Raw genomic sequence first — 25,928 nt, 5'->3', positions numbered from 1 at the left:
TGATATAGTGAAAAACAATTTTTTTATTTCTCCCCTATTTATTAAATTGCTCATTCATTTGTCATGGTTACCTTCACCCCACTGCATCAGTAAATCTTGTGACTGTAACACCCTCCCCCCAAACAAAAAACAAACACAAATCTCAGATTCTGTTGAAATTTCTCTATTCCTATTAGTTTATTCTGAGTCTACAGAACAATCAATTCTGGTTTTAGAAATTCCAAGAATATCTAATATTTCTCTGAGTCTACTTTTGGATCCTGGAACATAAAGGTCCTCCTAAACTGCTACTTCTCCACTAAGCAGCCAGTGTAAATTGTTTCAAATGAAATCAGACCACTTCACTTACTTACTTTAAATAATTCAGTGACCTTCCATTTTAATTGAAATAAAATTCAGTCTGCTATTCTGATTTACAAATCGCTACATGAGTTGACTTTAATCTCGCTGACTAAACGCTTCTAGTATCTCTCTCCCTCTTGTCCTTTAATGCCGCACAACAGACCTACTTTCTGTCTCTTGAATCTGCCAAGATTGTTTTAGCTTTAAAGCCTTTGTTCTAGCTGATGTCTGCCTGCAATGAGCACCAGCATACTGAAATTTCTGTACTTTCATCTCCTATCTTGGCCAGATCTCTCAGAGACTCAACCTACTATGACTAGCCAGTCATTTATCCTCAACATCAAGCCTGAATTATCAGTTTATTCTTAATTTGTGCCTGATTTTCTGGTAGACTGAAATTTCTATTTTCCACAAAGATATGAACTTGTTAACTATAAACACTTCTCTTGTTTACAATTAGCAATTTAGAATCTGGAAATGATCCTAGAATTCCATTTGGAAAACAAAAAAATTAAAGAACGTGATGAATGAAAGAAATATTTAATTGAAAATTTAATTGTGTCTCTAATGTAACTGTAAATTTATTTTCATTTTTTTAAATTTAGACAAGCATCAAAAATCTCATTTTTTTGATTTGCCAAATAGTAATATATGTATATGTGTATATATATATGTATTTGTATATATATATATATATATATATATATATTCTGTGCCCCATATAATTTTTTGTCACTATCTAAAATATAGTAAGACAAAAGCTACCATAGAAAATATGTGAGTAGCTGAGCATCCACATGTCATGGGGACACTGTATTTACAAATAAACTAGCTAGATTTCAGCTATGAGCTCTGGTGTGGCAACTCCTGATTTATGTGTGAAATAACATGAGATGAAGTCATTTAAAGAAGCAGCTCAAGAAATTCTCTGGCCTTACTTTACATGTTCCAAATATCCTTTTACCCTAAAATGTTCCTAAGGTTAATAACTACTAACCCAGTCTCTTTTTCCCATCAATTCTTTTGTCTTTAAATTTTGGTATCTGTTATTCTGTGATTTCTTCAAATCACGATGTGTTTGTCACCTCATCTTTAAAAGTTCTTTCTTTTGGGCTAAGGCAATGCTTTCATTCATTTTTAAATAAAGCAACATGGCTTCTAGACAAAGGTCTAAACATACACAAAGGACACCAAAGACTTCATCAGTACTTAACCTATGAAGCATAGAAAGTTGTGATAAGTACACTTTGATTCCTAAGTATTTGTGTCCACATTAGAGTAAACTATTATTCATATTAATGGGGTTTCCTTTATTTGAAATTAATTTTACTGTTTTCATTTGTTAATTGTTTCCATCACCCTGCTAACATACCAATTTGTTTACAAACTTCTTATGCTTTTCATGCACATTATTCCCATCAGAAAACTCAGTCTTAGAATAGACAAACATGACATTTTTGACTGACCTCTTACTAACTTCCTTAACAAAAACATTAGAATTTTATTTATTATTGTCAGTGGTGGTGTGATGGTTAATCTTGGTTGTCATCTTGATAAAATCTTGATTCTTCCTGGAGACAGGTATTTGGGTTTATCAGTTTGGGATTATTTGGTTAGGTTAATTGAGGTGGGCATGTTTAACATGATGGGTGGCATGAGTCCCTGGGATGGGATCCTGGACCTTATAATCAAAGTTGAGGTGATGTGATGAACACTAGCACGCATTGCTCTTTTCTTAGTGATGATAATGTCACCAGCTACTCAGATTCCTGCTTTGGTTATTTCCCAGAAATATTAAACTAGACCTATGAGTCAAAATTAAGTCATTCTTAAATTGCTTTAACCAGAGTATTTGGTCACCATAAGTTGAAAAAGAAATAAGACAACGAGCATCATTTTGTCTAAAAACAATTTCCAAATGAGCTACTTCACAGTCTGGTTGCTTTATCTCTCTCTGATTCTCTTCTTTGTTTTCGGTCTCCTGTGACTTTCCCACTCTACTGCATTCTTTCATTTTCACACATTGTACTTTACCACAAAAATCTCTCAGTCAATTAATGTGCAATCTATAAACATTCCCAACTTTTCAATGAAACAATACCACTTTTCCCTACATTTTTATTTGGAGTTCACTTGGTAAAAACAACTTCCCATTCTCCTAAGACCATATTTTATGTTACTGCCTCCAAACATACACCAGTCACACCCTGTCTATTAATGACAACAAATCCACCTAATATTGAAAATCTTGATTCACAAATACAAGCTAATGTAGAATTTTCAGAATTTACCTGAGTCTTCTTTTGCTCTTTACGGTTTCTCAAGACCTATTTACTATAAACTGAAATTTCTACTCTTCTTAAAGCTGAATTGAAGACACTAGGCAAAATATACCTTCACATCCATGATCTTCTTTGGATGTTTTTGTTCAAATCCACTGCTAATATTCCTGGAAAACTGCATACATAATGCTGAAAGTTGGGTAGTTTCTTTGGCCATAATAATTGATACTTTTACTTAACATGGGTCTCCTGCAAAAGCCATATAAATCCCCTTTTCTGTTTAATCTCTTTGAAGCCTTTCTTCAGAGACTCTTCCCTGCTGTGTCTTAGTTACTAAAGATAAAACATTGCTCTTTCAATGGCCCAATTTATTTCCACATATCCTTATTTCTTTATTTTTAATTTTTAATATTTTTCTTTTTGTCAGTTCAGATGTTAGACACTTTCTGTGAAATATTTTCTTTGAAAGAACTGATAAAAACTATTTTTTGGCTTCTTACATTTATTCTCTTGGACTTAAGTTTCAGTTGATGTGCTTTCATCTGATGTGTTTAGTTTGTTTAGTTTCTGTGACTCTGTCTTTAAGATGGCTTTTCTTATTTTCTTAACTGTATGACAAGGTACTATTTGCTTGTGTGTATGGTGGGAATGAGTACATGGATTTGGTACATGCTACCCACTTACTCTGCCCTTGAGCTTTATTCCCTGCTGTAAAGTTAAGATTTCTAGGTTGGCATAGTGATTTTTATAATTTCAGTTTTATTTCCAGATAAATATAAGAAAATAAATCCTGAGTATTTCTCGCTTAGTCTTTTAATCATACTATGTTGTTTTACTTGGCAAGCCATAAAACCTCAGCATGTCCAAAACTGACCTCACATTTTTCCATTAAAGCTACATACATAGCAGCGGATTGCCTTATCAGGCATCAATTGGAGGCGTGTCCCTTGGTCCTGTGGAGGGTTGATGCACCATCATAAGGGGATGCTAGAGCAGTAAGGTGGGAGTGGGTGAGTGGGTGGAGGAGCACCCTCATAAGGGGGAGGTGTGGTAGATTGGAATCATTTGAAATATAAATGATTAAAATGGTTAATAAAAATACATCTTTAATAGATCTATTCTTTTTATTTACAATCATCATTCATTATCATCATCATCATCATCATTGTCATCATCATCTTCATCTTCATCATCGTCATTGTCTTTGTCATCATATTGCTGGGTGACCTAACTAATAGCAAATGTAATCTTTTCCTCTATTTAGCTCTGAGATTTTCACTTTGGAAAGTCCTTGCTTTTTTTCTATTCTGTATCTTCTGCAGTGAGCTCTATAGCTCACTGTGGAATAGTTTCATTTCCCCTAGTTTCCTTTCAGCTTTTCTCTGTCTTGTCATGATAATACTTTTAGCATAGAAGAAACTATCTTAGACTTCTAACTGGGTCATGTCACATCCTCTGAAATGTCCACAATATTTACATGTCTGCATTATTTATGCTGAATTTCTCCCTTTCAGGGCAGGACAAAGACCATAAACACACTCATGAGTATAAAAAGAAATCACTTTTAATATCCAGGAACAAATGACTGAATGGATTTATGTGTCCTTGACAGTTTACAGGAACTGACCATCAGCATACTAAAAAAGATTTAGAATTAGTGATCCATCAGCTGAATCCTAGAATGTCAAACATTATTTGAGAAGGATAGTTTTACTAGAATTTAAAGAAGAAGAAAATTAGAGCAAGAAAACTTTACATCTTGGCAGCTGCCTGGAGGAGTATAATGGAGGAGAGAAGGAAAATAATCCATGCCATTCATCAGACACATACTTAACAAAGCCACAATGTAGCAGGGTGCTTGCCTTTAGAAATATAATGAGAAAATCCAAATACAAGAAAATGTCCATTAGACCCTAGACAACATAGGGGGAAAAAAGACAAAAGAAGTAGTTATTTACTATTAGGACACAAAGAGACAAATACACACATATAAGCTTCATGGAGACCTGGCACAGCCACATCTAAGTGGAATGGCCAAAATCACAAAACAGGTACAGCTGCTTGACAAGGATCAAGCAAACCAAGCAGCTCAATACAGTTGTCATCATGCCATCTTTGACTTTTGGATTTGATCTCCACAGGTTGCATGCTTAGAGGGCTTTAATAATTGTACAGCTTGGGAATTTTGGATAGATGGGAAATTTTTTTATGAGTCATTTATGCCATTCCCCAGAGGTACTGCTTCTAAGGTTCCCTAAGAAAGTCCTGAGCTTTTAGGGTAATATTCTTATCTGATCCTACTTGAAGGTCTTCCTTGTACCCTAGAGGTTTTGGTTCAAATAAAGATGACAGATCTTATGAGGCTCTAGCTCCAAGGTACTCTTGGAAAATTGGTCCTTGCACTTACATAGGAACAAGATAATCAGAACAAAGAAAACTTAAAAAAGTAAAGAAGATGCAATTGGCTAGAAAAATTGCTGCTCTGTCAGATTAAAACTCTCTTCCTATTATATGCTCAGGTGATTCCTGGCATATGAGACTGGGGGAAGCATATGGTATGCTCCTCAAGAACAAGAGAGAGCAACAAAGTTTAATTGGCTGCAGTTATCTCTGCCCTACACAGGGGTTAATGCTAATGCACAAAGAATGGTGTGGAAAATGATATAAGAATGAAGTATAAAGATGCCCCTTTCATGGAAAAGTTAGCTCATATAGGACCACTGTAGTGTAGTATGACCAAAGAATATAAAAATACCAATGGTAGACATTGAAACAAATTCTGCAAACATGTAAGATAGAAACTTTGTATTATGGAAGAAGTTGAATAACTACAGATGCTTTGGCCTGAAGACTTTTCCTGGATCTGCCTACAGAGTTCTGAATAAAGAAGCATTCTTCCTGTCAGTTAGGATGCAAGACTCCCCCAACCATTATGCTTCATTCATTCCTGCTTTGCTGATTTTTTTTTCTCTTCCCTGGAACCGGGCTCTTTCCAGGACTGGCACCTACAGCAAGACATAGGGATTGCTATGGTGCAAGGATTCCAATAAGGAAAAGTGTATTTTCTCATTAAAGAGATAATTCTTCAACCAATGTCTTTGACCTGGCTTAAGGTGAGCCCCATATGATCCATCCTCCTTGGGTGGTGTTTCCTTCATCAAGTTATTGGTCAACCAGAATTGATTGTTTATATTTGGGGTAGCTCAGAATGTTACGTCTACCTAGGCTACAGATTTCATCATCATCTTCACCAGAAAGAAATGTTTTTCTTAATGCTCCTTAACTGTTTCCTTAACTGTTGCTCTGTCATCCATATATCTGAGGAACTAACCATTCAATAGCTCAGAGGATTATCTGAAATTAGGTAATATTTATAGCACAATTGTACCATGAGAAGCTATATATGCATTGTAAAAGCTATTCACTAGAAGGGTTCATTTAACTCTAGGCTGAAGGTTTAGCATACTTTCTCATACTCAGCCTACAGGTAAGGCTGTTAGTGAAAGAGAAGATAAAGAAGCCAGAGTTCCTTCTTAGCATTCCAGTCCAGGCAACCAAGGATAGTAATACTTTTGGGGTTCTGCTCCAAACTGGCTTTCCAGTTTCTATCATCTGTTTTCATTGTTCTCCACTTTGACTATAAGGAACTCTAATGTATAACCATATAGGAAAGAAATCTATAAGTAGAAAAATAATATATGGCATTTACAATTTTGCTTGTTTATGTGTGTCATAAATGTTTTGTGTTATGTGTAGATGTGTGAGTGATTCTATAAAATCATGTGCTAGTCTGTGCACCTTTGAAGGTCAAAGGTTGACACAAACTACATCCTTTACATCTCTTATTGGAGACAGGTGGTCATAGATTGTGGTGCTCCCCAAGTAACTTGATTGACTGGCCTCAAGACCCTCAAACTCTGTTGCTTAAGCCACACTGGCATTGGAGTTACTCACTTTGCTTAAGTTTTTATATGAATGATAGAATATGAGCTCAGTTTTCTTGCAAGGACAGCAAGTACTTTATCCTCTGAGCAAGTACCATGATCATAAAATTTTTAAACATTTTTCTAAAAATGATGTCATTCATTATCTATGTGACTAGGATATTAAAATACATTGCAAATCATGATAAGACTTAAATAGCCTTTTCATTTAGTATTAGTTGTGTTTATGGTAAAATTCTTAACATTTCCATGGTTTTTACTTCATTCACTTAAAGATCCGAGCACAAGATATAGTGAATCACACACTGATGCTATTAATGTCATGTTTAATCATTTCAAAGAGCATCGAGGGAAAATGCTGGGGCAAGCTTTCCTATGAGGCTGATTCAGGTACATTGTGGTTACAAGATCAATCCATTTGATTCTTGTTGATCTGGCCTTTCTTTCCTTTGGTAAAAGAAGGTATTATCAGACTCTTGGTGAGTGAGTAGTAGCAAAATATTTCCCTGAATTTAATGTAGATCCAAACACATTTGGTTTTTTTTTTTCCTTTTTTTCTATCAACATGTTTCTTCAGCAACTCCTGTTGTTGAAAAGCATGTGTATTTCTAACTAAAGATGAGTCTCAAAAGTCTCTCCATTCAGATCAGAGTGAATGAAACCTTATCATACCATGAGGGAGAGCATTTCCTTTTTCTGTGGATGACATTGTATGGCTCAGCTCTGTCTTCGCATTATCCATTAATGAATTCCCTCTTCTCTAAGTGAGATTATACATTATTTGAATACCGAGTTGTTCTCATGCATAAATCTCCGGTGAGAGGAGGAGGGTGAACAGTTTTACTGTGAATGCACTGAGACACATAAGTGGCTGTCAGGTGTCCCTCAGTTCAAGAAAATCTTTTCTCAGTGTCCCCTGGGAAGTCTTGAACATTCCTTTGGAAATGAAAATGTTTTTCTTCCCTCTCCTGCTGCTTTGCTTTGAAGCCCACATACAAGCTATTATTCAAAGAATGAATAATCCTGAAAACTCTCCTGAGAGATCATCCTGGTGTACACTGAATACAACTCATTCTGAAGACAGAATGAAGTGCCTTTTTGTAAATAGCTTATGTAGTTTCTTTCTTTCTTTCTTTTTTGTCTTTTTTATTTTCTAAGTTGAAATAAAAATAAAGTTGTTTCACATTGTGTACTATGTGTTTATTTCACTATTAGGTTGACAATTTAAAATTTTCCTTTGCTAGACTATTCTTTAGGTATATTTATAATCAACATAACCTATATCTCATATCGGGCTCATATTTTTATCATTCTGTGTCGTTAAGCTATTCTATGAGCTTCATATAAAATATATGAAATACTTAAAACAGAGAAGATAAGTGCTGACTGAAATTGTGTTGAAAAGAAAGAAAAGAACATTATTAAACCATATCAAAAGTATGTTACATTTAAAAAAATATTCTCCAACTTCCTATGAACTAGAACCTTTGGAGAGGAGTCATACATGCTCTTTATTCCTTTGTGTCACATAGATCTTGATTCACTGAAGAGAATACTTCTGAGAGACACTCAGAGAAAAACTAAATCACTAAAGTATTTGCAAGTTTGTAGTAACAGCTGACATTTAATTAACTAATTTAAAACAACAAAATCATCAGAAAGCTTTGTACAAACAGCACTTTGCTATCATTTATTAGAATTAACCGTATATTTCATTCCCAGGCAAAGCCTAGCCACTTTCTGACTACTTTTTTTGGTAAAATTACAATTGTTTCAATCACTTGCTTTTAGGCATTTGTTAGTCCTGTTGTCAGACACTCACACATGACACAGAAGAAGAAATGAGCAGAAGCTTTGCAAATTCAAATGCAAATTCATGGGGCTTCCACAGGACACTAAAGAGAAATAAAAATAAGGAGTTCAGTTATATTAAACCTTTGATTTCCTTTGTTTGTGGCAATTACTTGATTAAACTTTAAACATTTGTAGTGGCATCACAATACTGCACAGCTTTGGAAGAAGCCACAGCCACTGAAATTAGTCACAACTAGAAATCATAAAGTGCGTAGAAATATGTTACTGTCATTTTGTGGACACAAATTTTACTCCCCCATGTCTACCTAAGAAGTTTGGACTGGGCATGTTTGTAAATATACTTAAAGAATAAATACTTGATTCCTTCTGTTTATTCCCTAGAATATTGTTTTCCTTACACAGATATTTTGTAAAAATCATGTTAATTGTTAAGAACCTAAAAACAAAGTAGGGAGTGATCCAGAAAACAGTCGGACCTATATTCAACTGACAGAACAACTTAGAATGTCAATAAATACATAAGATGGTACCAATACAAGAAACTAATATAATGGGCTGAAATTTTAATGTTGTATGGTTGAAAAAAGACAAATATAAAAACATAATATTTGATAAGTCTGAGGAAAGGGAATGACAAGTCATGTGGTGATTCTAGGCAGATATGTATATATGTACATATAGATACATGTATATATTTATAAAATATATAAGCATGTATGCATATACATGTACATATACATATACATTTTTCATTAGTTTGAAGAAATAGTAAATTATAGTAACCCAAGAAAGGAATAAGATAAAGTTGTTTTAGAGCAGAAGGAAAATAGTTGGAGTGTAAGAACTATGAAATGCAGAGAATATGATACTATACTGGACTACTTTTTCTATAAATACTAACCCACTGTCAAAATTTCTGATTCAGAATTATTTTTGTCTAAGATAAATGCATAAACAGAGTTGTAGCAGAGACTGAAAGAAAGGCTAACCAGTGACCGGCCTAACTTATGATCCATTTCATGGAGGTTGTGGGGCACCAAACCCTGACAGTATTACTAATGCTATGATGCACTTACAGATAGAAGCCTAGCACTGCTGTCCTCTGAGAGGCCCTACCAGCATCTAACTGATACAGATGTAGATATTTACAGCCAACCAATGGACTGAGGTGGGAGACATCTATGAAAGAGTTAGGGGAAGGACTGAAGGAGCTGAAGAGGATGACAACCCCATAGGAAGACCAATAATATCAATTAACCTGGACCCCTGTGTGCTCCCAGAGACTAAGTACCAACCAAAGAGAATACTTACATGGGCTGGTACAAGGTCCTTGGCATGTCCTCACTGTCCCCATCCCCTTTAGGCCACTCCCTGGGGCCTCAAGTCTCTCCAGGATTTGCCACATCTTTGAGGCCAGATCAGGTAGTCCTCTGCTGTATTATGTGTCAGGGGGAGCTTTAGACCAGCTAGTGTATGCTGCCTGGTTGGTGTCACGAGATCTCAGGGGCCTGGGTTAATTGAGACTACTGTTATTATATTGTATAGACTTATTTGTTTCGTTTAATGGAAGGTATAATAGGAAGAGGAGATTCAAGAACTTAAAAAGGTATAAATTTAACTTTCTGAACAATTGTTTCATTTCTGAGATTAACAAAGAAGGTACTTAGATGAAAAAGTATGAATGCATGTATTCTGTCTATGTATAAGTGAGGGGATGTAGAGATGCCCCTACTTACTTCTCTTCTATGGGACATGAGTGTGGTTTAAAATAGTCGTATCAGACATTTATGATTTTTAAAAAATCTAATCTATTCTGATAATCCAATCATATGTTTGATCTTATAAGTAGTTGGGTGTGAAGTCTGAGGGCAAAAATATAATTTAATGGTAAAGAACTGTTTTAAAATACATTTTGTAATCAGAATATTATATAAATAAAGAAAAACAAAATTAAAATAAAACAAAATAAAGACATCTATTATATATGTACATGACTGCCTCTTTGAGATACAATATTAATCATATGTATCTTAAACTAAAATCTTCTTCAAAACCTAATATCACCAACCAAAAATGAGACTTATCTCCAAATGCTTTTGTATATACCTCTATGGGTGACTTTGATATGGGAGTTTTATGTAAATGTTTGGAAAGAATATTCTCAACATATTCACTGGTTCTAGATAAGATTCCTTCTTTTAAAATGAATATAATTGGGGTCAAGCCAAACTTCTTCTCTGAAGAACTAAATCTTATTATTAATCTATCAATGAATGAACCTATTGAATTCAGACCTTTCCATGATCCTATCAACTCTGCAAAGCCACAGTTCTGAAGAGTTCTACAGGGAGAAACAAGCTTTCAGTGTGTGATCTTTTGGCAGAGATTCTTCATATCCAACTTGCAACAGTCTCACATTTCAGCATTACAAACATAAACATTTCAGGGTAATGTCATGACTCCACAAACAGGCAATGGCTTTTCACTATTTTCTGGACTGGTCTCAAGGTTTAGCTTTGAGCACTTGTATATGAACAGCCAGCTGGATGGCATCCTCTAAACACTGGTGGTACTTCATGGAGAGGATTCTTGCTGTGCTTTTCTGAATATTACCACATCTTCAGTGCATTCATGCCATTTGGAATTCCACCCTCTTCTTCTTGGTTATACTCGTGAGAAAAATACCATTAATGACAATTATATTGGAATAAAAAAGCGACACGTTAGCCCTTCTCTGAATCCTCCCCAGTTTTGAGCTAAAAGGTACAAATGGGCTGTTGAATATTGTTATTGCATCTTTATTCACTAAAGCTATGGCATTCTGTGCTTCTCTCCTAGTAAGAAAATTGAGATATCAAGTAATCAGAGGACTTTAATGTCTGGGCTATGTTCCTTCAGATTTTACACAATCACTGATTTATCTTACCAATTAGACAGTGACTGCACATAGTGCTTTGCTGGTGTTGTGAAGCGATAACTTTTAAATGTCTTGGTTATTTATCCAGCTTGGATCAGAGTGCTTATTTATGAATGTTTTCTGAAGATCGGATAGAGGAGGCTGTGTGTTGTAGATGAATCAATAAAGCACACACACATACACATAGACAAATGAAGCATGTCTATAAAACCTGTTTATAATGACCTAGTTAAGGCTTTTGTTTTATCACCTTTAGAAGGTTTTGCAAAGCATTTATGATCATTACAATTTCATATCTGACATTTGCAAGTTTTTATGCTCATGGCTCATGGTCTGAGAAAGATCGTGTGTTGCTGTAAGCTGCAAAGATGCAGGCGCTGCAGAGAAGTGCTTTTTGAGTCTTTTCTTCTCTATTTTTATTAGTAACCTTGCAGCTCATACAAGAACTCCTCTGTGTGAATTGACACTGTGCCAACACTGTGGTGTGAAATTGCAGTATGTAACTTTGCCCCAAGGAATTTTGCAGTCTGGAGTTGAACTTTGATAAAAATGAATGTATTCTTTCTTCCCAATGGGAAAACGCCGAATGGCCTGGTGTGCAAGGGATTAGACCATGAGTCAGAAGTCATAGCCTTGTCACTTACTTGCTGTGTGACCTTGGGCAAACCAATTAACTTCTCTGTGCCTCAGGTTCTCCATCTGTATAATGAGGACCATGATTCCTACCTTAAAAGGAACACGGAAGGATTAATGAGGTAACATCGGCAAAACACATTAAGCTCCTTGGAAGAGAGGTGCTCTATAATTACAGGCCATTACCACCGGATTTAAAAGACAGGAAAATGGAAGCATTATTTTATCTCCTCTTGTAAGAGTTATTTCAGCCGAAGCTGCTGTGTTTGGGTTTTGGTGTAATCTTAAAGCTGAATGGCTTATTTAAAATGCTTTTAGTTTTGAAGGATTTCTCTTAATTATACAAAATACCAGATCTTCAATAGAAGAGATCTCTGAATTAAGCCAATTTTGTACACAGGAAGAATGAAAATCACTAAATATTGAGCTTAGCTGGCATCAAATTTATTCTGCTGCCGAGATAGCACCAAGCCTAATTTATCTTAGGAAGATAGTTATCTACTTGATCCTTCAGTCTTAAAGGAAAGTGTTTTTAAGACATTCACTGCTAATGTGCTCTGGTTTGGTTTTTACCAAAATAGACATTTACATTACATACATAGTTCTTGTTCTGTTTAAGTATATTTTTTTTTCAGTCTTAGGGAAAAAATTATATAGCCTTTTGTTTAAGAAAAATTACACGTTTACCTTTTTTGTTCCAATACTGAATGAATCTATTGTTTGTCATTATTTTTCACAGGTTCATGTTCTGCACGTTTTCTTTTCTCTAAATTTCATTCAGTTGTTCCCCCCCTCCCTGTTTTATTAGTGAAAGGTCTTACCTGTGAAGAGAATCTGACTATATTTTTTTTCCAAACAAGTTATCTAGACTCTTTGTAAATTACTAAGCCCTCCAGTTGTTTAGTTTATGGATAACCCGAAAAAGAAGAGGCAAGTGAACAGCTAAGTCTACCACACACTCTCAGACACTGCAGTGCTCTGAGGCCTTAATTAAATACAAAACGTCCACCACAGGTTCTCATGCTTGACAGTTGTTTCCTAGCTTGTATCAATGTGAGAAGGCTGGAGAACAATTACAAGTTAGAGCCTGTTGCAGGATGTTTGACCATATTGTGAACCCCAAGACTGTTAACTTGGAAAGACCTGATTGTTGTCTTGCTCAGCTCTAGCAGACAGCTTTAGGCCAAGAGCTTTCTGATTACTGTAAAAAAGTAGTTGTGGTGTAGCTCAGTCCTAGCACACACCTTTAAGCCGAGAGATTTCTGCAAACAAGAACTACATAAAATCCATGATAGGGCAGAGAAAGCAATCAGTTGACAGGAAGTGAACATTAAGAAAACCCAGGAAAGAGAAAGGAAGCTTTGCAAGTTGAAGAGTACCTAAGACAGCATGCAGAAGGAGAAGGGACTTTTTCCTTCTGGGATGATGGTTGAGGAGGATGGTCACCTGGGTGCTTTCTCTGCCTCGGAGCTAGCAGGCTTTTCCCACAAACTCTGGCTCCTGAATCTTCATTTGGTAAATTGAATGTTAAGGATTTTGTTTTGTATTAACATGACAATGGCACCAATACGCCATCCTGGGTATATGATTCTTGAGGATAATCAAGTTTTATTCAGAATACTTGTTGAAATATTTGTGTCAATACTTCCAAAGCCAACAGGGTGTCTGACAAAATCAAAGAAAAATGTTTCATCTGGTGAAGGAAGTCACCAGAATCCCTGAAGGACTCTGAGGACTTCCTTCTCTGAGGGAAGACATCCAAGCCTTTGAACCAGACCCACAGGAAATCAAAGTTTTTTCTTGTTCCTGTGCCATGCCATGCTTACCTGATGCAATGCTACAGATTATTCTGCATTGTATATTCCTTAAGCCTTCAGCTAGAAGAAACAATTTACCTCTTAAGTTGCTCTTCTCTGCATATTTTATCACAGCAATGTCAAAATGGCTAGCATATTCCTATTTTTTGTTTTTTTGTTGTTTTTGGTTTATTTCAGTTTTATTTATACTAGTTGATCTAATGGCAGCTACATATGTTGGATTGTTTACTCTATATGACACATTCAGTCATCTCTATAGTTCTGTTAAATATAAAGATCTGGGTATTTGATTAGTGAATGGTATGAAGTCAAACACAGAGCATCATTTGGCCTATAGTTAAAGATCTCATTGTAGCCAATATATACATGCATATATACACACACAATTATATATAGATGTATGTATATGTATATGCTTGATTATATATATATATATATATATATATATATATATATATATATATATATCAAAGCAAAGCGTATGTTATTTATGTTTGGTCCATTTAATGCAGGCTATATTTATTTGGAATGAAGCACTCACAATTGAGAATATGCCTCCGTCAGACTGGCCTGAGGACAAGTCTGTGAGACAATTTCAATTAGAAATGTGTTACTCAAAATAATAATTTCAGTAGAAAGAAGTACAATTTTGATGGACATTGTTCAATCCCCAACCTGTACATATTATGCAAAAAGTCTCCAGTTAGTTTTAAGATATCAACAAACAGATGCATATTGTTGTGAACAAATAGAAAAAAATTCATTTTTTTTATATTGGTTTTACGTAGGTTAAAATAGACTGTAAATCTATACTGTACTATAATTTTATCATTGAAAATTTGCCTCCTTAATTATGTATACATATGTTTATAAATGAGTGATTAATTTAAATGCATTTATCTTTATAATTTGAAAGTTAATTTTAAAGGATTGAATTTACGAGTCAGTAATTTGGAGGTAAGGCACATTAAAATAATAAAAATCCAAACAATTCATGTACGCACTTTTCGCATCCTCACAATTAAAGCTGATGGGCTATACACTTTATAAAACTATGACTTTCTTCAGCAGATGAAACATTTTATAAATAGATTTTTCTTTGATTTTGTCAGACTGCAATTTGGCTTAAGAAGTAATGACACTTAAACATGTCAACAACTATTCTGAATAAAACTTGATTATCCTCAAGGACCATATACCCAAGATCGAGTATTGGTCCCATTCTTATGTTAATACAAAATAAAAATAACATAAATAACCACTAGTATATAGAGAAAAGGCTTTCATATTTCAGCAAGACTTCTTCATATATAGAAGAAACTTCAGAAGCCATAACTTAAGTGTGTTAATGTGATTCAGAAATGCAATAGAGGGCATGACAAGAGCGGAATATTTTTGTCTTGATGAACACTGCACCATTCACAAATTTCAATATTGTTCCACATCTATATATCTATCATTTGAAGAAAGAAAATGATATTCAGAGACTATAAGAAAGTAATTTGAAAATGAAATTGTCAACAATCAGGTTGACTTTACAATACTGAACAACTGGTGATTGTTTTGTCTTAATTATGTTTCTATTGCTGTTATAAAATTCCATGATCAAGTCGACTAAAACATTTAATTGTGCCTATGGTTTGAGAAGGTTGAGATCCTTGAGGGCAGAGCACAGGCGTGATGGTAAGCACTCACATCTCATACAAGCCAGGAGATGAATAGGGGAATACATATGGAGTGGTTTGACAGAAAAGTCATTTGAAATCTTAAACTCTGATTCTTGTGACATATCTCCTTCCATGTAGCCACACCTTGTCTTTCCTACATAATTCAAAAACATGACTCAGTGGAGGTCATCTTCAGTCAAGACATCACAGCTTGAAAGTTGTAAGGTTCAGAAAGTAATTGAGTTTGCTCAACAAATTCCTCTCTGATCTTTGATCTTTACTCGTTCCATAAAGGGCCAGGCAGAAACCAGAGTTTCCTCTCGGAAAACACAGCGCTTCATCCTTACTTTGCACCCTATATGTTGGAAGATGACCTTTGGTCTGTTTGTTGAGTCCTTGTTTTTGCTCCACAAACATTTGATCATGAGTCAGAAAGATCGTAACTTAGTAACTGATGATTATTAGAAATATCTGGCCTTGGCCATTAAGAAAACTGTATGAACATCAGTTTCCATATCTATAAGGTCTAATAGTGTTATATTATTATTATTATTATTATTATTATTATTATTATTATTTTACAAATACTAGAATCGAATCAAATGTGACAAAACTTCATGAACAATCTGGTTGGCTGGGATAATATATTTTTACTTAGGATAATTGGTAACATTAAAATAATTATATACACAATTTTATATAATATATATTCTTAAAACTACATATGGAATTAACATGTTTTAATTATCAAATCATATATCTGTTCCTCTATATGACTTTGTTTAATATCCTCTACACACTGCTGATCACATCATAGCTGCTTGGTAAACTCACATAACACACTGGTGAAAATTAATGTTTGAGTATGAAACTATTTTATTTAGCCACATAGTTTAATATAATAATCATATAAAATTCATTCATGGTTTCTACAAAGAGTCTACAGAAAACAAACAGACCTCATATTTCTACCACATAGCTGACTTGTAATTTGGGTGCAGTAAAATAAAATTATCATATCAAATGTGCTGATTTAATTGAGTTTTTTTACTTATCATTTGACAGTATTTAATTCTCTTGACAAAAGACTGCTAGATACAACATATTGCTGCAATTTAATTAAGAACCCATGTACTCTTGAGTGCTTTATTTTAAATTACAAATGGATTTTGACTCTTCTAAGTTATGTCCTTTTACTAAGAAACATTCCCTTTTCTGAAAGTGAAATTGCTAGATTAATGATTATGTAGATTTAAAAAATCTTTTGGTATTGGATATCAAACTGTTTTTCAGGAATAAAGTATTGCCTCTAGCTTACATTTCTCCCTTATCTGTACTACTTGGGAAAGTCTATGCTTTTGTCCCTGTGCTCTTTTCCTTTCCTGTATCTAGTCAATATATCCGTGCAAATGATGTAACTGAATGCTACACTCTGAAGATCATGTGTATACATTTCTGTGTATTACAGAGGCTTTATGTTTTTATAGCAGAAAAATGAATTATCTTCATTTATTTCACCTTAGACTTAATTTTTAATATATAAAAACATTAAAAGTAATAGGAATATCTTGGATGCTTGCAGCCACCATCGAACTGAACACAGGGGTCCCAGTGGAGGAGTTAGGGGAAGGACTGAAGGAGCTGAAGGGGTTTCCAACCCCATAGGTAAAACAACAATATCAACCAATAAGACCCCCAAAAGTTCCCAGGGACTAGACCACCAACCAAGAGTACACATGGAGGGACCCATAGCTTCAGCTGCTTATGTATAGAGGATGGCCTTATCTGGCATAAATGGAGGCCTGATGCCCCAGTGTAGGGGAATGCTAGGAAGGTGAGGTAGAAGTCTTTTGGTGAGAAGGTGAGTACCCTCATAGAAGCAGGGAAAAGGGGGGATAAGATAGTGGGTTTGCAGAAGGAAAATTGGGAAGGGGGATAACATTTGAAATGCAAATAAATAAAATAATCAATAAAAAATAAAAATAAATAAAATAGAATCAGGAGTTACATATTTGTCTTTTCTGTATATACATCCAAAGATACTGATTTAAAATATTAAATTTTATAAGCTATATATTTGTATATAACTGCTTTCATTAAGATTAGATTGAAAATATAACCATGTCAATATCAAAAGTCTAGAGGAAAAGTGATTTGGGAATTGAAATACATGAGAACTTTGGTTGTATACTCCAGGATCCACATAAAAATAAAGCCACACATAGTGATGCATGCTTTTAATATTTTCTTGGAAAAGTAGAAATACGTGGTTGCTGCAGACCTATCTAGTCAGCACAGGTAACTGGAAAATATTGTCTCAAAGGCATAGCATGCAGTGTTGGAAAATTTGTACTCACGACTGATCTTTTGCCTTCACACATATGTATGCTATACATAATGACCCCCCTACACACACACACACACACACACACACACACACACACACACAGGGATAGACACAGATTGCAGAGAGGGTGTCACTCTGTGTAGTCTGAGCTATTAAATGATGCGAACCTTATTTCAGTATCAATTTTGAATACTCAGAGGGTTGAAGTACGACAATATAAACGCAGGGAAGCTTGTAAGGTTACAATTTATTTAAAAGCAATCATAATTTCTGCTTGGACCACATGCAATTGACAACCACCTGTGCTTCCAGCAGCAGTTCCGCACTCATGCTCACCGCTCTGTCTTTTGTATGATGAGTTGCTGTGCCTCATATCATGCTCTTGATTCTCTCTTCAGGCCTCAGACTTTCCAGATAATATATTATTAAGTGAGGCTTTTGAGGCATAAGCCAGAATAAATTTTTATCATCTATCTTTCTTTCTTTCTTTCTTTCTTTCTTTCTTTCTTTCTTTCTTTCTTTCTTTCTTTCTTTCTTTCTTCCTTTCTTTTATCTAGTTATCTGTCTATCTGTCTATTTGCTTACTTTTTTTGTTTGAGGATTGTGGTGGTTTTTGTGTGTGTGTGTGTGTGTGTGTGTGTGTGTGTGTGTGTGAGTGTGTGTGTGTGTGTGTGAGTGTGCGCACGCACGCACACGCGCGCATGCGTGCACACATTTTTAGAGACAGGGTCAAAGGTCAGGCTTTTTGAAAACTTTATATTTCTGATATTTTGTTTTAGCCTCCCAAGTTCTAGAGTTATAGATATAAACTACTAGACACAGCTAAGGCTTTTCTCTGTTTTACACTTCTATTTGCTTGCTTGCTTTGTTTGTTTTAAGTCAAGTTTATACTATGTGGCCTCAGTTAAGTTATGATTCATCATGAAAATAAGACTTGTCTCAAATTCATTGAACTCTGCCTATATCTTCTTCCAAACTTCTAGAATTAAAAAAACACTCTTTTATGTTTATTTTATTTCCATGAGTTTTCTGTTTCCATGTTTGGTTGTGCAATAATACTTGTATGACCATGTATGTCTTCAGAGTTCAAATGACAATATCAGAAACTCTTAAATTAGTGTAAAGGTTCACTTTCAGTGACCACATTGGTGTTCAAAACATAACCTGGGTCCTCAACAAGGCCAGCAAAGTTGTCAAAACATTATAAATATGCCTCAAAGGTAATCTGGTACCTGTGAATTATTTTAATAATCACTTATCTCAGATGTATTCATTTATACCTCATGTATAAAAAAATTACTTCAGCCAAACATAAGGTTTTCAGCTGATTTTTTAAAAATTGTTGATGTTGTTTTTGCTGCTTCTATTATTTTAATTAATCTCAAAACATGTCTTCTAATTTCTACTGTTTCAGATAAGAAATTTGCTGTTGCTAATCATATCTGGCCTCAACATATGCACTTCTGCTCACAACCTGATGCAGGTTATCTCTTGGCAATGTCGCTTTTAAAGGTGGACTATGCTATAGCTTATGGAGATTATGAAGAAATGTTTAACCTTTGCATTTTATTCAGATTCTTGAATTTCCAGTACTGTGGGTCATTAGCTCTATTGCTTTAGCTGCTTCTTACTCTCTATGTATACTATTTGACCTAGCTAATTTTTTATTACAATGATTTGAAGCATAATTACACTTTTTGGGGGGCAACTTCTTGCCAACTTGTTGCTCTTGTTGAGGATACATATTTGGTTCCTAACTGTCAAAGTTTGACATTCTAAGCCCACCCTTTCGCTGAATATTGACATCAAGACGTATGTTTATTTGTTATGAGCTTCATGTATTTTAACTGGGTAGATTCTAAGCTATTTTGACCTGACAATGCTAGCCTTGGCCTGGCCTCTTTTTTTATGGAGAAATATTGAAGGATTAATGTACCTTGTATTGGCAAAGCATGACAATTGATTTCCTTCATGTCCTGCTTGTCCACTATTAGGACAGTAACTGTCAGCAGTTAAGGCAAAAACAGCTTTTTGCAAGTGGCGGCTTGCAATGTTTGAGAAAACCTCCATATGAATGTTCTATGCTCATTGTCTTTGAAGTAGAACAAGGTGCTCTGGGAATAGACATGTCTCAATATCAAAAAAGCCTTTTATTAATACAACCTTTTACATACCGTATTGGCTGTGGACGCTACAGTATTTCACAGTGTGTCTCACAGTATTCCATTTTGTCCACAATTCTTTGCTTGCAAATGTTCATTGTAATAACTCCTCGGTCTGGTATGAGACCTCTGGCTTCTGCCACTCTATCAATACTGGAAACCCACTGGGACTCTTATAGGATATCCTGTTGTTGCCCGATGTCATGGAGATCCTGTAGTTTGAGATCTGTAGGTCAGAATACTTCATGCTCTCCAGCATTTGATCAATGTGGTAGATGTTAGAAGAGGCCAATTCAAAGCCCTAGATCTGAGCCTGAGAGGTACCTGACCTGGTCTGAGCCAACCAACCCTCCTGCTCTCAATTCATTCAGCAAAAACCCTTCCCACAACAGGGCCACCTCTACTGTGTTACTCATGTGTAGAGCAGGGCCAGTGCTCACAAATGTTGTAGCAGATGAGGCCCAGGGCCTGATTTCCTGCTCTCATGGTCCCTTAAGGGCCAACTCTCCACCATCATCAGTGGTGAGGGAAAAGGGGAGGGGCTGGATTTCTCCCTCACTGATAAAACTACATAGTAAACAAGAGAAAAAGCTGGTTTTCCCACAGGTATGCCCTTGTGGGGTTCACCTCAACCCCCAGGTCCAGAGTTAGCTCTGCTGTGCTGTTCTAATGAGGTACATGGGCCTGCTTTCTTGCTCTCATGACCCAAGGTTCAGATCTCCCACCTGCCAGAGATAGTGAGGGGTTGAAGAAAAGAAGGGGATCTCTTTCTCTTCCATGCTACCACACGAGATACAAGTGGTATGGCCAGCTCACCACTCTCTTGTCCTCTATCCTGGCTTACGTGTATCTCCTGCTGTGTGTTTGTTCTCCCACACTACATCTGGCTAGGGACAGGTACAATTTTCCTGCTCTCATGCCCCAGGACCGAGTAAGAGGTTGGGCCAGTTCTGCACAGCCCTTATGTATCAACAGGTCCCCTGGAGGCAGTCCAGATCAAGGGATGCCTGCCCGGCCTTTGGTGGTAACAGACACCTGCTGCTGCAGGGCCATGAATCCAGATGTAGCCATAGTGGAAGCACAGCCCAGGACCCCACCATGGTCTAAGGCGGCATCACCTCACTTTCTATTCATATCACTATTCTCAGGTCTCCAGTTCAGCCTCTCTTTATTGTGCCCATATTCTTCTGTTTCTCCTTCTCGTCTATGTCTCCAGCATTTACTTGCTCCTGTTAGTGGCAACAGGGGTATCAGAGTCTCTGGAGTTATCTCAAAAGTGGTTTCAGGAGTACTATGTCCCTCCCACTCATCCACTTTGGCACCAGCCAGTGGTCATCTCAGGCGTAGTCAGCTCCTACACAGTGCTGGTTTTATATCTCAGTTTAGCTCCCTCTCAGAGTCCCCATGGCCCAAATCTGGTGGCTGCTTTGGGCTTGCTCCTCACCTGGCCTGCCCAAGTGGTCTCATGAGAGCATCATCTGTCGGAAGCTCAATTCCTGCTTGGTGCCTGTGGTCCCAGGCAGAATTCTTCTAGTCTCTGACTTGCTTCCTCTCCTAGGAGAGTGTCCTTGCATGTGTGGAGTCAGATTTGTGGTGGTTTTAGGATTTTTCTTTTCAGGGAATTTTAGGCTACAAATAATTCAAATGTTCATAGGTCAGAACCCTGAGCATAGACATAGACTCTCTAGTCTCTTCTGCCTACTGGAGCACATATGACACAGTAACCACACATGCAAAGCCTCTAGGGGCAGACCAAGGCAATTAGAAAAAAGTTTAATCAAAGGCTTATAGTCCCAAAGGTTAGATTCTGTTACCATCATGGCTGGGAGCAAAAGAACAAACATGGTACTAAGCAGTAGCTGAGAGATCACATGCTGATCCACAAACACAGCCACAAGAGCTAACTGAGAAAGGCATGAGTTATGAAAACCTCGAAGCCCACCAGCTTCAACAACATCATACCTCCAAGTCACGCCAACTGAGGACTAAGTATTCAAACATATGAGCCAACGGAGGCATTTTTATTCAAATAATAACACTATTTATAAAATCTGTCTCTTTTATTATTTGTCTGTGTTAGAACTCAAAAGACTAGGACAACTTACACAAGTGGGCACAAAGCCTATCCCTTAACCAATAAGCTTTTTCCAATGGACAGGAGAGCTCAGGAGCATTTTGCCAACACATAATGAACCCTCGTGTGTGTGTGTGTGTGTGTGTGTGTGTGTGTGTGTGTGTGTGTGTGCTTGTGTGTGCTTGTGTGTGTTTGTCTGTGTGTGTGTGTCTGTATTTTTTTGTGTGTAAGTGTGTGTGTGTATGCGGCATGTTTATTTTTTGGTTTACTTTTTATTTATTTTGAGAGAGAGAGAGAGAGAGAGAGAACATAAAATATGGGAAGAGTCATTGGAGAGATACTATGATCAAATATACAAACATTTAGAGATAAATAAATTTCATTTCATATAAAAATACTTAGCATCTATCCAGACTTGACTTGTAAATGTTTCTTGGTTGGTAAAGAAAATCCCAATCGTGGCAAATGACAGATAGTCTTTAAATAATGTCTTCTTCAAATCAGCACATTGACTAGTTGTCCAGGTTCTTTAGATGAACAACTGAAAATGATTCTTAGTGACAGGCCACCATGTGCATAAGTGACTAATGTCATTTCTTCCTGCTCATGCTAGTGCTGTCCATGGGGAAAAGAAATCTTAGGTATATGAGAAGTTCCTCTTTCCCTGCAATTGTTATACAAAGCAGTTTCAAGTTTGGGTGACTGGTCTGCACTGATTATTTGTACACATGTCCTTGTCTAGGCCAAACTCGGTCACTGAAGGATGAGGAATCTTAGATCTACACTGATCCAAGGAATAATCTTGTTCAATTTTAAGTGGACATGTCTTAGCACTATTCACTAGGGAATCTCAGCTTCTCAAAGCCTAAGAAGAGTGACCTTACAAACATACCTGTTTGGTGGGTATGGTTCTCATTTGTTCTGGAAAGAATTGACTTACTTGGTTTAACCTCTATACCTAGGTTCTTCTGGAGAAACAGAAACAAGGTGGCATTATGCTTTGGGCTATGAGGATTTAAAATATGTTTGGTTGTCAGTCAGACTCCCACTTGGAATCCCAAAGTTGCTAAATTTTATCATACTAATTCTTGATAATTCTTTTGAATGCTTATGTTGTTATTTTAAGAATTGATAATTATAATTAGGGTAGAAATAGAGGACTGTGACTATATTCAACTATTTGAATTTATAGTCTCAGGAGCAATACTGCATATTTCTTACTTGTAATATGGATTATGTTTATAAAATTTTTCTCTCACTCTTTCTCCATGGAAAAAATATATATGGATGAGATATATATATATATATATATATATATATGAAAAATAAATCACTACTTCAAATTATCTGTAGTGATTTTCTAATCAATAGTAATCAAGTGAAAGAATGTAAACATACTTAACCTTATAATAATATAAATAAGAAAATCGGTGGTACTATGACCATGGTATTTTAAAATTTAATTGAAATTATGATTTAAAGCCACATGTGTACAGAAATTATTCAAATTCATACATGATTTAAAGGATAAGAGTGTATTTTTGGAGCTATTATGGTAAGTGTGTTTGTTAATTGTAGAAGGCTTTAAGCTTAAATATTGCTATTTTTATCTTTGTATTTGAGACAGAAAAAGGAATGAAAGAAATGACAACTTTTCTGTTCTTGAGCATATATATTTGAGAGAGGAGCAATAATCAGCCTCTGATTAAAATATTATCATTGATTTATACAATTATTTTAAACCAAAAGAATAATCTTATAAAACCTACCTTGAAAACTATATAACAAATTCTTTACATATGTTCCCTGTTTACTTGCTTCTATTTTAACTTTAAATTGTATGTACAAATAACAATTTCATTTAAAATAAACATTAATTACTTTAATTTACCTCCTGTTTTTCAAACAATGGCTTTTAAGTATACTTTCCTACTAAATCTGAAAGTAATGAACCATATTGTGTACTACATTTTATGCTGAAATGAATATTGAGAAGAAACCCTTATAAGATTATTTCCTTATAAGTATTCCAAATTCATCTGCATCTCACCCACAAATAAAAGTTTCTGATCCTCATTTACAATGCAGTATGTGTGAGTTGTCTTTACAAGTGACATAATTTATAGAGGTTGGAAAAGCAATTAATAGTATATGAGTAATCAGGACAAAGTTAATTTTGTGATAGGGCAGTAAAACTGATTAGCAAAGATGCAACTCTGACACTTTTAAATAAAAGATAATAATAAAAGTTTCAGAAACTGTGATTCTGTATTGACATGTTCACCTGCCACCTCCTGCCTATTCTAGGCTTTCACGACTGCCTCCGACACAATAATTTAACACTCAGAACTGACTCTTTCTTAATGACACCATCCTTTGCGCAATACACTAATAGATCATGGGCTGATGATGTTCATTAATGATGAATCACACTAATGCATCACTTTCTCTGTCACACAGGTGTTTTATCAGATTAATTTCTTCGGAGCAATGACCTGTGATGATGATGCATGGCTTAAGGATAATGCAATTCAGAAAGAAATGAAACTTAGAATTAAAACCATTTTCAAGAGCTTTGGAGCTCTATAAGAAAACTTTATAGAAACAACAAGTGGGAATGTGACAGGTATTAAATGTCACACATATATTCTATTATTAATAGAAAGGAGAGCAGAGCATCTCATCTGTGTACTTAAATTGTATTTTAAAAGCCCATACATAATAACGCTAAAATAATAAATCTCTGGTTCTTATATATGTATAAATATATTTTATATCCAGGGTGAAAAGTATTAAACTATATATTCATAATTCTAATTAAAATCTGCTAAATTAATTAATTGACTTCAGTTGTTACTTCTTAAATTAGACATTGAGTAAATTATATATCTTACTCTTTATATATTTTAAAAGAAATGTGATCTCCATATTTGATTTGTGCTGATTTAAAGTGATTTTTGCAATTTTACACACACACACACACACACACACACACACACACATATAGAGAGATATGTATATTGAAAGATAGAGATAGTACATATAAATGAGAGACTTTGTGAAAATGATATTTTATCTCAGCATATATTAATAAAAATTTAAAGCTACTATTCAAATTGAATTTTAATTAGACCATTTCATGGTGATAATGAAAAATGTTAACTATACCTTATTATTTTAATTATAATGTTGAATCTCAATTAGTATTCTATTAAATTTCTTTTATGTGATTATTATCTACATAATATTAAAGACATCATTAATAATATATTTAATCATGTATTTTGCAACTTCTTTTAAAAATTTCTTTCTTTTCTTAAATTATTACCACCTACTTACCATCAGTTTAAGCTATCCTTTACTGTGTCAATAGTGTTCAAATTTATACTATTCTTATCTTTAAAATAAGATCGATTGAGGATAATACTGACATGTTGCCACAAATTAAAGCAAATATTCTCTTTAGTTGGATGGAGTTGCATTGCTATGTGAAATGTATGTACTGGAAATAAAAATGAGACCCTCATGGCACAAAACTATGAAGGGAGATTGTTTTTTTTTCTCAGATGCAATGGGTATATTGGTGATACAACAGTGTCTCCTTCTGTTGTAGAACTAAAGGACTTTTGAAAAATATATTTTCCAGGATATTTACTTTTTGAAATGCATAGAGAAAGATAGAAAACTGCACAGATGTTTAGCAGTATATAGACTCTCAAGAATTAGCGACTATTTCAACATTTTACTCAGTGATTCAGAAAGAGATTATTAGAAAACTGAGTAAGAATAGTGAAATAGACATATTGATGGTATAAGGAGGATAAAGTTGGCTATTGTTTTTCCTCATTAATAACCTATGAGTAAAGAACAATTGCTCAAAATTCTCATTTTGAAGAATTCAATGATGCACTGAGCATGTGAGCCTATA

The 25,928-nt window shown here is 35.2% G+C and overlaps 1 non-coding gene across 1 annotated transcript; it reads right to left on the bottom strand.

Moving 5' to 3' along the window:
- Positions 1-21,546: 21,546 nt before the first annotated feature.
- LOC117706408 (small nucleolar RNA SNORA17) lies at positions 21,547-21,678 on the bottom strand. The gene has a single exon (XR_004606516.1). It is a non-coding gene; the product is annotated as a small nucleolar RNA SNORA17 (small nucleolar RNA).
- Positions 21,679-25,928: the final 4,250 nt, after the last annotated feature.

The sequence above is a fragment of the Arvicanthis niloticus genome, chromosome 3 (assembly GCF_011762505.2).
Source record: "Arvicanthis niloticus isolate mArvNil1 chromosome 3, mArvNil1.pat.X, whole genome shotgun sequence".
NCBI lineage: Eukaryota > Metazoa > Chordata > Mammalia > Rodentia > Muridae > Arvicanthis > Arvicanthis niloticus.
The sequence above is the reverse complement of the archived record's forward strand: the minus strand, read 5'-3'. Positions and strand labels throughout refer to the sequence as shown.